The 13,878-nt window shown below is 41.7% G+C and overlaps 1 protein-coding gene across 1 annotated transcript in view; it reads right to left on the reverse strand.

The window, feature by feature from the left end:
- Window positions 1–13,878, reverse strand: part of rgs5a (regulator of G protein signaling 5a) — a 254,907-nt gene that overhangs the window by 60,153 nt on the left and 180,876 nt on the right. The window lies entirely within an intron of this gene.

A 13,878-nucleotide genomic window follows, 5' to 3' on the forward strand; every position in this document is an offset into this window, starting at 1 on the left:
CTTCTGTGGTTCTCCCCAAGGTTTCTCTTTTCTCCTGCCGGGTTTTTGAGTTTTTCCCTTGCCGTGTTGGAGAGTCTAAGGACGGGGGACACCCACGCCGCTCGTCGCTACCTCCTAGTGGACATTATATTTGCCTGGATTCACCAGAACTTTTAATTGTGATATTCATTGCTCTGTTTTATTGCAGTTTACTGTAAGTTCTGGTTCAGTCCTGGTTTAGTCCGGGCTCAGGCCATCTCTGATAATGACTAAAGTGTTAGTAAGTCATAGCTTTGCTTCACTTCTGCATTTGCGCTGAAGCTGCTCATGAGTTCAGGCTTTTTAGACTCACTGCGGATCATTTATTGACGTTTGGAGAGAAAAAGTACAGAAAATTAGCACCGAAATTAATTTTTTTCGATACCGCCCCCTTCTGGAGCTTTTCGGTTGGTACCAAGTAGGTACCGTAAACAGTACCCAACCCTACTCAAGAACCTTCATTGAAGATTGACACCTCAGGTACAGACATTACACCAAATATACCTACTGTCTCTGGCGCTCACCCAGATTATGAGCTGATTGTATTTCTTTTCTTACTTCCCTTTGGGTACACTGCAAAAAGTAATTAACTAGATCAGTATAAACATCTCAATTTGAGCATAATAATCCAAATTTTAGTTGTTTTGACTAGTTAAGAAGTTCTTGGGCATTTGTCCTGGATTATTTCACTTGTTCTGAGATGTTTCTGACTCGTTTCGATACATTTCGTCCTTATTTCAGGTCATTTTGTTTGCCAATGGGGTAAGAAAATTGGTCTTATCTCATTGGCAATTTTACTTTCTTATTTCAAGCGAGATTTACCCTAGAACTGGTCTGAAATGTCCTCAAACAAAGCAAAGTAAACTTGGTCCGATCAGGAAAAGTGTCTAAATGAGTGAAAACCGCTCAAAACAAGATACATTTCCTCAATTCAAGTCATTTAAGCCAATGCTTGATATTAATTTTTGTAGTGTAATTGACCAAGTAAAAAAAGCCCATTCACTCGTTATCTTGAAATGTTGGCTCGGTAAATCTCCATAGTTCTCTTTCTTTACACTCCTTCTTCTTTTGTAGAATGCAATGGTCCAACAAGCATCGACCCCCACAATATGCTACTGCCCATGTTCATCGTAAAGAAAGGTGTCTCCAGTTCTGTCCTGGATACATATGGGAAGCATGTAAGCCTGAACGAACTCTCTTCTAGCAACAAACAGCAATTGTTACAGTGACCAAAAGAAATGCACAATCTTGATCAAACCACTGCCGAGCCCCAGTCGTTTTGTAATCAGCCCTCGTTGATGCTGATCCTATCGCTTCCGTTTGTCACAGCGCACTCGCCATTTTCCGAACTGTTGACCTCGGCCGCGTTGCGTAACGTTGAATTCCCCCGGGAATACGAAGCAGATAAACCGGTCGTTAATGGAGTTTTGGCCCGAGCTGCACTCTGAAACAAACAATATCATCCTGCTTTCCAAGTTCTCATCACAAAAAAACGTCAGCCGCTTTTTGGGCAATGGCGAATTCTAACTTTGGCATCGCGTTCTCGGCAAACACACGGCGATCAAGTGTTTTTGAAAAGTGTCTTGAAGCGTGAAATGTGCTGCACCGGAGAGAGGAAAACGGGAGAACTGTTTCCATCTGCGGTTGATTTTGAAAGCGCGTGATGCTGATGTCAAGCCTCGTTTTAAGGTTGCGAGAAGATTAGATCTGTACGGCTTTGCAGATGGGAGTTCAAAGGAAAGAAACACAAACTGAGGGAATAATTGATTTCTATGCATCGTAATGATAAAGAAGTCACTTAAGCAGTAAAGTAAGACCGAGATACTGATATAATCTTCTCTGTGGAGCTTTTTATTACAGGCAAAGGTGCTTCACAAAGATCCCTGCTCCGACAAGTGCCCGCTGTGGCATTGAAAGATGGTCAAATGCAGCCAGGCCATTTTTTACGGGGACAAGTTCAACCTTGTTTCCACAAAGGAGATTCATATGAGAAACAGCACAGACTTGGAACAAACCAACATAAACCTGAAGTGAGAGAAATGATACATTTGCACTGAATCGAACCCGGAAAGATGGCTGTGATCGGTCAACTGGTTACTGGAAATGACGCACGATTGCAGTGTTTCCACGTAGCTCACTTCAACATTACACGGTGTAGAATATAGTACACGTTTATGCTCTATTCTACTTTCCATTACAAGCTCTGTAGAAGTGGGTGGACCTTTGAAGATGATAGGATACAAGTGCATATGCGTCATGATGTTCATGCATGATCCTCATGATCATTGGTTGATCATTTTATTGTCATGTCATTGCCGTTTTAGTGAATTCATGGTATTCTTATGTGATCCTCATGATCATGATGAATTATTCAGATTTTCATGTACATTCATTACAGTATTTACACGTTTAATTCAGGGATGACGTCATCCACGAACCAACATGTGATCCAGTCCCGTCGCCAGACATCAGTCTTAAGGGGGGCATATGAAATTCACGGGGGGGCACATTTAGTATTACTATAAAGTACATATTTTTTATATGGTATTCACGTAGCCCTGGTGCACACTGATCATTAAATTAAACATAATCAACAGAAAATGTGACCAGACCAACAACAGCTGTAACATGAGTCCTCGTGGCAGAAGCGTCAGTATAGTTGCAGGTGGCGTTTCTCCGAACCTCCTCATCAAGTCATCCTTATACTCAAACTTGAACTTATGAGTGAGGTCCTTTTCAAAAGCAGCTGAATGAGCTGGGCCTTGCGTCTGTGCAGAACACTGCGCCGATGCAATGAAAACACGAGTCTGAGTGTGGAAAATTACCGGACTCTGGGGCTGTAGAACGAGCGCCTGCACCCCCATTATTTATTAATTATTCAAAAACTACTTTAACAAATGCTGAATTATGAACATAGTTTCTACTAAATAAAGTACATGGACAAAGACACGGAGAGGAGCAAAGTGGATCAACATTCCATAAATAACGGAGAATGCTAACATGATGTTAGCATTGTGCTAATGCTAGCCCTAGCTGGCCATTTTTTTTTCCGCTTCTACTGAACAATCTGCTGTGAATAAACATCCAAATGGACCCGATTTAGACTTGACTTTATTTGTATGTGATAAATAAGTATATATTTCGCCAGAAAACGGCTAAAAAGAGTGAAACATTGTGTTTCCCAAAAGATTCTATTTTCCGGTCAGTGAGGCCACGCCCCCTTCCATGATGCGGTGCCGTCTGTAACGATCCCTACTTGTGTTCTGGCTCATGGACATTCACTGGAACACCTGAACACCTTGTATGGTTGGTCTATGACAAATAAAGCACTTGACCGATACTGACCTATACTTTCTACCCTGCTTTACTTAGTCCAGTTGAACTTCTAAATGATTTGAGGCAGACCTGTGTTTGCTGCCGTCTCATTATTCCTCATTTACAGACTTCACTGTTATGTCTGCGTCTATTTCAAGCGTTTATGAGTGACTGAACTTCTGGGCAGTGGCAGCAGCACTTAAAAGAAGTTGATATGAAAGCCTATAAACATTACAACAAAGCTTTCATTCGTGCTTATTTTAGAGGAGAGGATGTGGAGTTTGCAGAGGCACAGACAGTGTTTCTTGTCACTGGGGAACCGCCAGGGCCAGTTCCCACGCTCTGCTCTGCTGCTACTGCTTCTTATCTTTGCTTTACTGGATCTTTCTGTCGTAGCTTCACAAGGTCAGTTCACGCGCTCGCAGTTACACTCCATCACTGTTCGATTTTCCACGTGAGGCCAAGCACTCGCCTCCTCTTCCTATGGTTTGGAATGATGGAACTAAATTGCTGTTTTCTCTCAGTTTGCTCTTTCAGATCAGAGCCACGGCCACTTGTGATAAATTGCTAGGTTCCTCATCGAGACTGCTGGGCGTATACGCTGGCTGAAAAACAATGTGGGTGCTGAACAATTATTACTTCCATTTTCATTCACGCGCTGCAGACAGAAGCTGATGCCGGAATCTGTCCAGCAGCACCAGAGCTGTAATTATACACGCATTTTAAAAACAGTGTTTGACGCAGCTTTATGCACAGACACTGTTCACCTGTCACTCTCCCTGGAGGCAGTGTTAATTTTAGTCAAAGTGATATTTTTTCCGACTAAAATTGGACTAAAACTAAATTAAAAGTTTCTCATGAGACTAAAACTGTGACTAAAATGTCCAGATATTTTAGTCGAATAAAATAAGACTAAATTAAAGCTGCAAGCGGCATCGAACATCCTTTAGCGCCTCTATTGCCGCGTCTATGGAACCGTACCAAGGGCGCCAGCGTGGCCACACTGCATTTTATTGCCCTGATGTGCCATTAATCGTCGTGAGTAAACATCTAAGCTACATTTTTAGCCTCTCCATGTGAATAATCTTTTCATAATCTTTTTAATTTCATAAGTAAACAGGCAAACAGGTCCTAGGTGACGGGTCAGACAAAGAGCGGTTGAGAAGCCCCTCATGAGACCAACAGGTCCGTTTTGAACCATGAGGCCGTCCTCCTGTGGACCCACCACCTGCAGGAGGAGCCATAGAGGCTGGTGCAATGTGATATGGGCAGATCCAACTGCTGCCCCCACGACCCGGCAACGGAAAAGTGGAAGAAAATGGATGGATGGATGGATGGATGGATGGAATGACATAATAACATGATGTAAAGCTTGAAAAAGTCAATTTTGCATTATACCCCCCCTTTAACTATGTCCTTTGAAAGAAGCAGAAGCCTTGGCACGTGTTTCCTTTTTCTCGGAAGACTAACTGTTTGAACAACTGCAAAGATAATTGTCTTTGAAAATGATGATGGAAAGAGTTCATTGACGTTCCAGTGAGGCTGTTGTGAAAGATAAAAATGCATTGATGTGAGAGTAAGTCACAGCGAACGTCAGCCCTGGAAGTGAAGCAGCTTGTGGACCCTTTTACTGAAATGCCAAGTGTAGCATTAATACTGCATCAACGTGGGTGTATTTCTCGTTTTCTTTCTTAAATATCTCATTTAACATTCACCTCGGCTTGGGGCGGCAGCAGCTCGAAGGTAAATGGTAAATGGACTCAACGTATACAGCGCTTTTCTACTTTTATCAGGCCCAAAGTGTTCTACAGTAAGGAGCCACTCACCCATTCACTCTCTCATTTATACACCAGTGTACGCAGACACTGGTGTATTAATCAAGGATGGAACTTAACGGTCCTAAATCATGCAAAATCAACTTTTTGGAGTTTTAAGCAATCCTCCCGAATCCAGCCCCTGCCCCAGCCTCTCCTGGAAAACGAATGACTTGTGACATTTTTTACATCATAGTGTCAAACAGGAAGAGCCCGACGTCTGTAATGTAATGCCTTAAGGCCTGATTTGAATTCATAAAACAGCTTTTTCATTATTTCTGTCGTAAGTTTAAAAAAAAGGAAGTGCCCGACTGCACAAAAAAACATCTGAGCGTCTGAACAGACGTCATGTTTGCACCGAAAGTTGTGGAGAAGAAGGAGCTCTTTCTAACCTACTCTGGACACGCCTGTTCTTTTTTCTTACCTAACGATAATGTCGTGGAGAAAAGCGTGTTTGGCTACGAGAGGTTCAGGACTTTATTCAACCTTCCTAAAGAAGAGGACATAAGTTGGAATTTCTTTACGGGATTCAGCGACTATCAGCAAAATAGTGTTTGTCTGTGACTGTCTCTTTGTCTCAACTCCTCATAACTGCATCGTGAAGTCACTTTTTCCCGTGGTATTTATTTTTCTACTGCTACATGGACTCAGAGAGAGGGCGGAGTTAACGTGTCTTCCGGGTTTGAAAAATACCTCCAGAAAATACTTAACACTTAAAAAAAAGTGATGAAAAATTGATGAAAAAAATATCCAAAAAATGTCAAAAAAATGACAAAAAAATGACAAAAAAATGACAAAAATGTGATTAAAAAAATGACAAAAAAATGACAAAAATGTGACAAAAATGAGTTGAATACCCAACAAAAAAATGATGGAAAAAAAATCTGATGACGTGAGGAAAAAGATTGTCTCGGTTCTGGTGGGAGTTAAGAGGTTAAAGGAATTGTAACCCTAAAAACATAAGCCTAAAATGGAAGCCAACAGGTTAAAGAGCCATTTTTCTGCAACTCAAAATGCAAAAAGGACTTCATATCTGACACATTTTTACTTGAATCCCTGATCACACACACAGCCTCCACACCGGTCCTTCATACGGACCTGACCCCCACATGTGCAGTCCGAGGGGAGCTGCCGAGAACGTGCACTGCTGCGAACGGCCACCGAGGGAGTCGCGCCTCTTTCCTTCCAGGGGCTGAGGGAACGTCATGTGTCCAGCACAGAGATGGGACAGGGGTGAGGGGTCCAGGACAGACATATACGACAGACATACAGCTCGTCCTCCCAGTGGGACGGTGCGGGACAAGTGTGTTTTTGTAACATAGGGCTTCGCTGCAGCTCCAGACTCCAGAATCTGATCACGTCCCTCTCCCGGATGGACGGCCAGGGCCACGCAGGGTTTAATATGCTTTTTCTTTTAAATCTAGGTTGTCTAAGGTTGTGTATGGTTATTTGGCAAGACACTTCACTCTCTTATCAAACGATTGGGAATGTTTATGCAATGAAATGATGGAAAGCAGGATTTCATTTTCACCTGAAACGCCCTCTGCAGGCAGGAGTGGTAATGACATATTATAAAACAATCTCACTTCACAAAAGGCAGGCAAACACCCAGGATTCTGCCGGGCAAATATTTGTGCCAATGTTTCTTCTACCATTAAATTGGCGCCTCAGCCCATCTGCTCACCCTCCCACAACACTGTCAGATCTCATGCAGAGAAAATCACTGATTTTTACCAAGTCCACTCCGCTTCTCCATGAGAAAGTGTTTGAATACTACCTACAGTCCCAGGGTTTCCACAGGGCATTAAAAAAGCATTAACAGCCATTAAACTCATTTTTGCCAACATCAAGGCTTTAAAGTGAGAGTCTGTAAGTTTGCAAAGTGAGGAGAGAGAGTGAGATTTGCAAGTAAACAATCAAATTCCTTCCTCTTTACCCAGAAAGCCATTCTTAGGCTGTGTCCGAATGTCCACACTATTCCCTAACCCCTCATTCACTACATAGGCCCGCACTATATAGTCACTATATAGTCACTATATAGTCACTATATAGTCACTATATAGTCACTATATAGTCACTATATAGTCACTGATTCTGTTGGCGATTCGGACACAAGCCACGACTTTCTCAGCGCTGCGTGACGTCACTCGCGCTGCGGCTGCAGATATGTATATGTATTTTTTTTTTTTTAATCTGAATTTATTTATTGTTACAAACGTTTATTTTATGAAACAGAACGACTGTTTTGGCACTTTTACAGGCGTTTTATTCGTCATTTAAATTAAAATTAAAACTATCATCACAAAAAAAGGAAAAAAAATATATCACTCCAGTGTGAGCTCAGAGACGCCGAAAGTCGGTCAGAGCCCGGTGTCCGAACACCAGCAGATTGAGCGACGACATCTGCTAAAAGTCACTAAACTCCGGGAATAAAGTATTTCTGTGATAAAAAACCAAACTCAGAGACAGTGGAATATTTATGGATTAATACGAGTCAGATACGCTTTATTTCACATGGATTTTACGTGAATGGCTTGGATTATTCGAGAGGAAGCTGTCGGTCATTTAACAGCTCAAGCTAAAGGTTAGCAGCTAACGTTAGCATCTTTTCACCGTAACCGGTTATATTTAGGTCGTTTATTCATGAGAAACACAAACACACGACTGAAACAGCTGATTTACTTCAGTCGTTTAGTTCACAGACCTGTCTCTGTCAGGCTCTTCTCCGACTCTCGCAATGCATTGTGGTCTATATTGACCCGTTTAGTAACCATCGATGCTCACTACTTTTCCAGATGCATTGTGGGAAATTTCTCAAACAATTAGACCCTAGACACACAAGATGGCGCCATAATCGGGAGTGTGATGTCAATGGAAAACTATCTGTTGATCTGGAGCTGGAGGTGCACATTTTCCTGCATTGGGACAAACCAGGCAGGAAACAGATGCAAAGAATTAAATTGCAATAAGTTTTATCATTCAAAAGTAGCAATGCACATGTTGGCTAAAGTAATTGGACCTGAGACGAGCTATAGGAGCAGCACCTCGGGACCCTCTTACACATTTAGATGAATCATCTTGATGAGAATGAACTTGCTGCCCGGTTAGGACTAAGGACTTAGAATCATCAAGGACTTTGTGATTCCCATGTTAGAGACTTTGTGAAAAGCTGAGTGATGACTGCATGGCTGCTGAAAATTGCATGTTCACGTCTCTTCATATGGGGCACGGTGAGGTTTGAGCGCCCTCTTCAGGTGGATAGGTGCAAGAGAAAAATCTGACTTTTGTTTTTAACACCTGCTTGGCTTTATCCCTGTCGGATGTGGATGATCAAACTAATGAAAAACTAATAGCCATAATAGCCATAATAGCCACTAACAGCCATGTTTCAAAGCAGTCGAGTAAAGTTAGGGCAAATGTTTTTGGCGTCTCTAGAGTCATTTACATTTTTGTCAATAACAACAATAGTTTCAGGCGACAGCTGTTGTGGGACAAACTTATGTAGTGCCATTTATGAAGAGACAATGCAGGAGAATAGAAACTTTTACAATGTAAAAGATATCAATTTAAACTTTTGCTGTAGATTGTAGTATATACATGACGGGAAGAAATGTCTTGCAAGTCATTTTATCTTTTCATTTATGTATTAAAGAAAAAGGTGTTTTGTGCATTAAAGTGCCCAAAATGTCCCATGTTTTTGGCGATGGAATCTGATTTTTTATTTTGTTTATAGATTAGTTACAAAAACCTTTTCTTGTTTAGATTAAAAAAATCAAAACTCAATAAATCAGTCTAGGAGTTTTTAAAAAGTAAGTAAGTGCTTTATTGTGAAGCGTACAACGAAACAGTGTTCAGGTGTTAGTCCTGAGCCGCCGTGTGTCAGCCTGATCTGCCTGACCTTCGGGGAAACTGCAGCACTCGGAGGAAACCTGGCTGCCCTCAGTCTCCTCTGATCCTCTGAAACGGCGCCTCCTGGGTTTGTCCCTGGTTCAGAGCGTGGTGTCCTGCACTGGTCAGCTCTGCCTCCTCCTTCCTCTTCCTCCTGCAGCTTCCTCCGCTCCACAACAGCCTTTCACCATCTCCTCGTTTGTCCCTTTTGTGACGCCTCCACTGTGCTGCAGGTGTGGGGGCTCATCGCCTCTTCAGTGTCTCAGAAGAAGAAATGTGTAAGTCTCAGATGGGTTTAGCTGAGAAGAAAGCTTCTTCCATCCATCCATGCATTTTCTTTCACTTGTCCCTTGCCGGGTCGTCACACTGCACCAGCACCTATGGCTCCTCCTGCAGGTGGTGGGTCCACAGAAGGACATGGTTCTCAGGCCTGTTAGTCTCTCATAAGGGGCTTCTGAGGCGCTCTTTGTCTGACCCGTCACCTGTAGGACCTGTTTGCCCTGGGAGACCCTACCAGGGGCACGAAGCCCCCGACAACAGAGCCCCAGGATCATTCATGTGCTCAAACTTCCACTGCGTTAAGGTGGTTCCAGGAGGGGAGCCATAGCTTTTTGTTTACCTTTAAAAAGCTGCTTTCTTCAGGACCATTATGGAGTCTCACAGTAAACAAATCCACCAAACCTCCACAAAAACGCAGCAAAGACACAAGTACAAAAGTGTCCAGGAAAACAATGTGAACCCAAACCACAAATGCAGTTTTGCAGAAAAAGGCAAAGAATTCAGCTGTACCAGGAGAGAGGGAGGTCGCTTCCTGTTTTCATGTCGCCATGACAACAAGAGTTGTCTGAAATAAAAATACCAAAGGGAATGAAGTAGTAAGGAGCTTCTGAGATATCATCGGGCCAGAGGGAAAAGTGTGTTTTGAGAAAATGTCTCTTGAAATGACCTGAATTTCCTAAATACATTTATGGAGAAACATTGAAAATGTTTCTATAATTAAACATGTTATTGTGAAGATTAGTTTCTTGTTAAGGTGAAAGTTCATATGTTAAGAGACCCATTTGCCCCCCCAAAAAAACTATTGCCCTCGATATAACATGCCTGTGGGTTAGAGAGTTAAAACTGTTTGCAGTTATAGAGCAAGACTCAGAGGAACAGATCTGTTTTCTGTCTCTCTCCCTTTTCTATGTGATGGAGCAACTGCGCCCTCTGCTGCTGGAATCCTGTGATACAGAAGCTCATGCAGTAAAGTAGAAAGTCTGCCCTGTTCTCCACATGTTTTCAAACTTACTTTTAATTCCAGTAACAGTCTGGAGACGCCGCATGCCACTCAAACACAATCGAGCGCCATCAGGAAAGAAAGATATGAATCATTTGATTGGGAAACGTTTTGGTTCAATAAAGATAGTCGAGCGGTTTCCTGCGTTGATTCACTTTATGACATCTCTGTTTAGACCAGGGCTCACCAACGTGGTGCCCTTTGGGGCATGCCCAGTAGCCCTTGTGACTTTTTTAAGGTGTAAAACACTTAATTTTCTTGAATCTGACTCTTAAAAATACACTTATTTCGATCTTGTGTCTCACTACGAGTTTAAATTTAAGATATTTTAATTTAATATGGGGTCAATATCCTATAAGTAAACAGTGTACATTTAAGTCTTTAGGTAGCTTTTTTAACTGGTAGCTCTCGAACAACTTAATGTTCTTGAAGTAGCCCTCGGCTGAAAAAAGGTTGGTGACCCCTGGTTTAGACCAACATTTTGATAAAGGCGCTTAAGTTACAAATGAATTGAATTCTGAAGACGCCTGTATCCATCACGAGAGCAGTGGGATAAGAATCGTGGTCTGTGAACTTCTTACCCCATAATCTACAAACACTGAAAAGACGCTAAAGTTTAAAGACACTGGCAATGTTTTCCTAGTTAGTTTGATATGTAATATAAAGCATTTATATTTATATATTTAGAGTATTTACAGCTTGAAGAGCAAACGTCAGACTCATTTAGTTGTTTCAAATTATTATACAAATTGTATTTAAGTGTCATTAAGGTAAAAAAGAAAAAAAAAAAATCAATGAAACTCATGGATGGTTTTGTGTCTCAGGTCTCTTTGAATCACTGACATTAATCTCAGAGACCTGGGATGATTAGTTTTCAGGTTAAGCCCAGTTAACCTGTTAAAGCGCTGAAATATTATTTTTGTCTCAGATCTTGGATCTTGGCGTTTGGTCACATTTGAGCTCCGCCCACTCTGAGTCTCTGTGATCTGATTGGCTTCAGAGTTACACTGTAGGTCAGACACTGTGAGTCACAGTAACATGACGCTAAATAGTGAGCTCTTTATTTTGTGTAGAAAGGCTGAGGCCTCGTTGCTCTTCAGGCACAAACTGAGAAGTGAAGAAAGAAGTCATGGAGATTCTGCGTTAGAACATTACACTTCTGCTGATGTAACAATAAAAGATTGAAATTAACCTATTCCTTCATAATAAGTGTGAACAATCCTGTATATAATTAAAATATTAGTTAATTATTAATGACTCTCATTCTACAAAAACAAACCCTCATGTTTGACCCAGTTCCTCTGAGTCGTGGTGCAGCAGGACTGATGTGGACAGATGTTACAGAAGAAGCTCATGAGGTTCATTTCTTCAACAGTTACTATAGTAACTATTTTCTCCAAAGTAAAAGTAGATCTACCACAGTCCTGTCCACATCTGTCATGGTCCACCAGGACCCACCACGACTCAGAGGAACTGGGACAAACATGACCTACAGCAGATCATATATTTGGATATTTCTTCATTTCTTTCTTCTTTGTTTTTTGTAATAATTTCTCCTATATTTGTTGCTTTTACCATATTTGAGTTTCAGAATATGATGTGACTCTTACATGCAGCAGAAGTCTGAAGTTCTGTCTAAAGGAGAAGCTCCATGACTTCCTTCTTCACTTCTCAGCCTGTGACTGAAGAGCAATGAGGCCTCAGCCTTTTTACTGGAAACAAAGAGCTCACTGTGTTTAGCGTCATGTTACTGTCACTCATGTCTGACCTAAAGTCTCACTCTGAAGAAAGTCAACTCACATTAACACTGAGAAGGTTCGAAGGGCGCCCCCTTGTGTCAACTTGCATCCAAATGCCCGGAACATGATAGTGGGTCCGATACGGGCTCAGGTATTCTAAGGGGGTTAAGGGAAAAAAAGGACATTCCACAATATGAAGCAGACCATCATTTTCAAGCAATATGGGAAAGAAAAAGGATCTCTCTGCTGATGAAAAGCGGGGAAATAGTTGAATACCTTAGTCTAGGTATGAAAACCTTTGATATTTCATGAAAGATGAAGCATAATCATCGTACTGATAAGAGATTAGTGGCTGATTCAGACACACACGGGTTTGTGCAGATAAAGGCACAATGAGGACGGATCAGATTAAGAGAACAGCTGCTACAAAGCAACAACAGTCTCCCGAACATGAAGGTGTAGGACCCTCCAGAGGCTGCAGTTGTGCATAAACCTTCTATCCGGCCTCCCCCAAACTGTTCAGTCAGACATGTGACCGGAGGTGGATGGGACAGTTGAGCTCCACAGCCCCTTTTGTACAGCACGGTTGTACAGCTCTGGGTTGTCATGCTCAGTTCCAAAAAGGAAGCAAAAAATCATTATAACGTTACAAAAAAAATGAAAAACCTGTGAAAATAAGGTCACTTTTTAGCCCTATAACATAAAATATAATTGTGTTTGATATGTGTTCTGACCCGGGGGTTCCAAAAGTCCAAGGGGTCACAGGTCACACTGACTGATTTCAAGACACACAAAAGAAAAGTATTGACACATATTTAATAAGAATATTCTTTTTTTAAATCAGCATACATTCATGAAAAAGGTCAAATTGTAAAGAAAACTATAAAAACCCTTAAAGGAACAGGCCACCGCTTTTACACACTGAGATATGTTCTTACCTGAGCTTAGACGAGTTCTTTAGGACCTGTCTGATCTTCCCCCGTGCCTTCAGTCACGTAAACACAGCGCAGACGGCGTTAGCATTTAGCCTCTCCCTCTCTCCACTATTCACCTTGTTCCGCCACCGCCCACTTTTGCCACTTTTTGCGTTGTCTCGGCACCTCGTTTTCCTGACACTTCCGGTCGAGCGTGAAGCCCGTTCATTTTAACGGAGAACGAGGGAAAATATTCTCCGCTCAAATCTGATGTTTAGTCGATTGATTTGAGTAAAATGTCCGATGTTCATTTGCACCGACAAGTCGACTCTGCAGCGTTTCTCTGTGCGGCCTGAAAACGGCTTTGTTTTCGTGTAGTGACGGATTTTATGTGGACTTCTCCAGCCCCATAGATACAGACGGCATCTCGTCATAGAAGGGGGCGTGGCTTCGCCGAGGGGGAAAATAGAATCTTTAGAGAAACACAATTTTCCCTCTTTTTAGCCATTTTCTGGTGGAATATAAACTTATTTATCACATAAATAAAGTCAAGTGTAAATCGGGCCCATATGGATATTTTCTCACAGCAGATTGTTCAGTAGAAGTTAAAAAATGGCAGTTGTAGCAAGCGCTAGCTAACCGTTAGCATTAGCCCGATGCTAACATGTAGCATCAAGTTAGCATTCTCCGTTATTCATGTATTTATGGGCTGTTGAACCACTTTGCTCCTCCCCATGTCTTTGTATCATTATTTAGTAGAAACTATATTCATAATTCAGCATTTGTTACAGTAGTTTTTGAATAATTTGAGAAAATTAACATTTTTTCAAAATTGTTTTTCCCCCTTAACTGTTTTAAAAAATGACCATATATGGGCAATTCCAGAGAGGCCGTCTGTATCTATGTTAACA

The sequence above is a fragment of the Gobius niger genome, assembly GCF_951799975.1.
Source record: "Gobius niger genome assembly, chromosome: 17".
Lineage (NCBI taxonomy): Eukaryota > Metazoa > Chordata > Actinopteri > Gobiiformes > Gobiidae > Gobius > Gobius niger.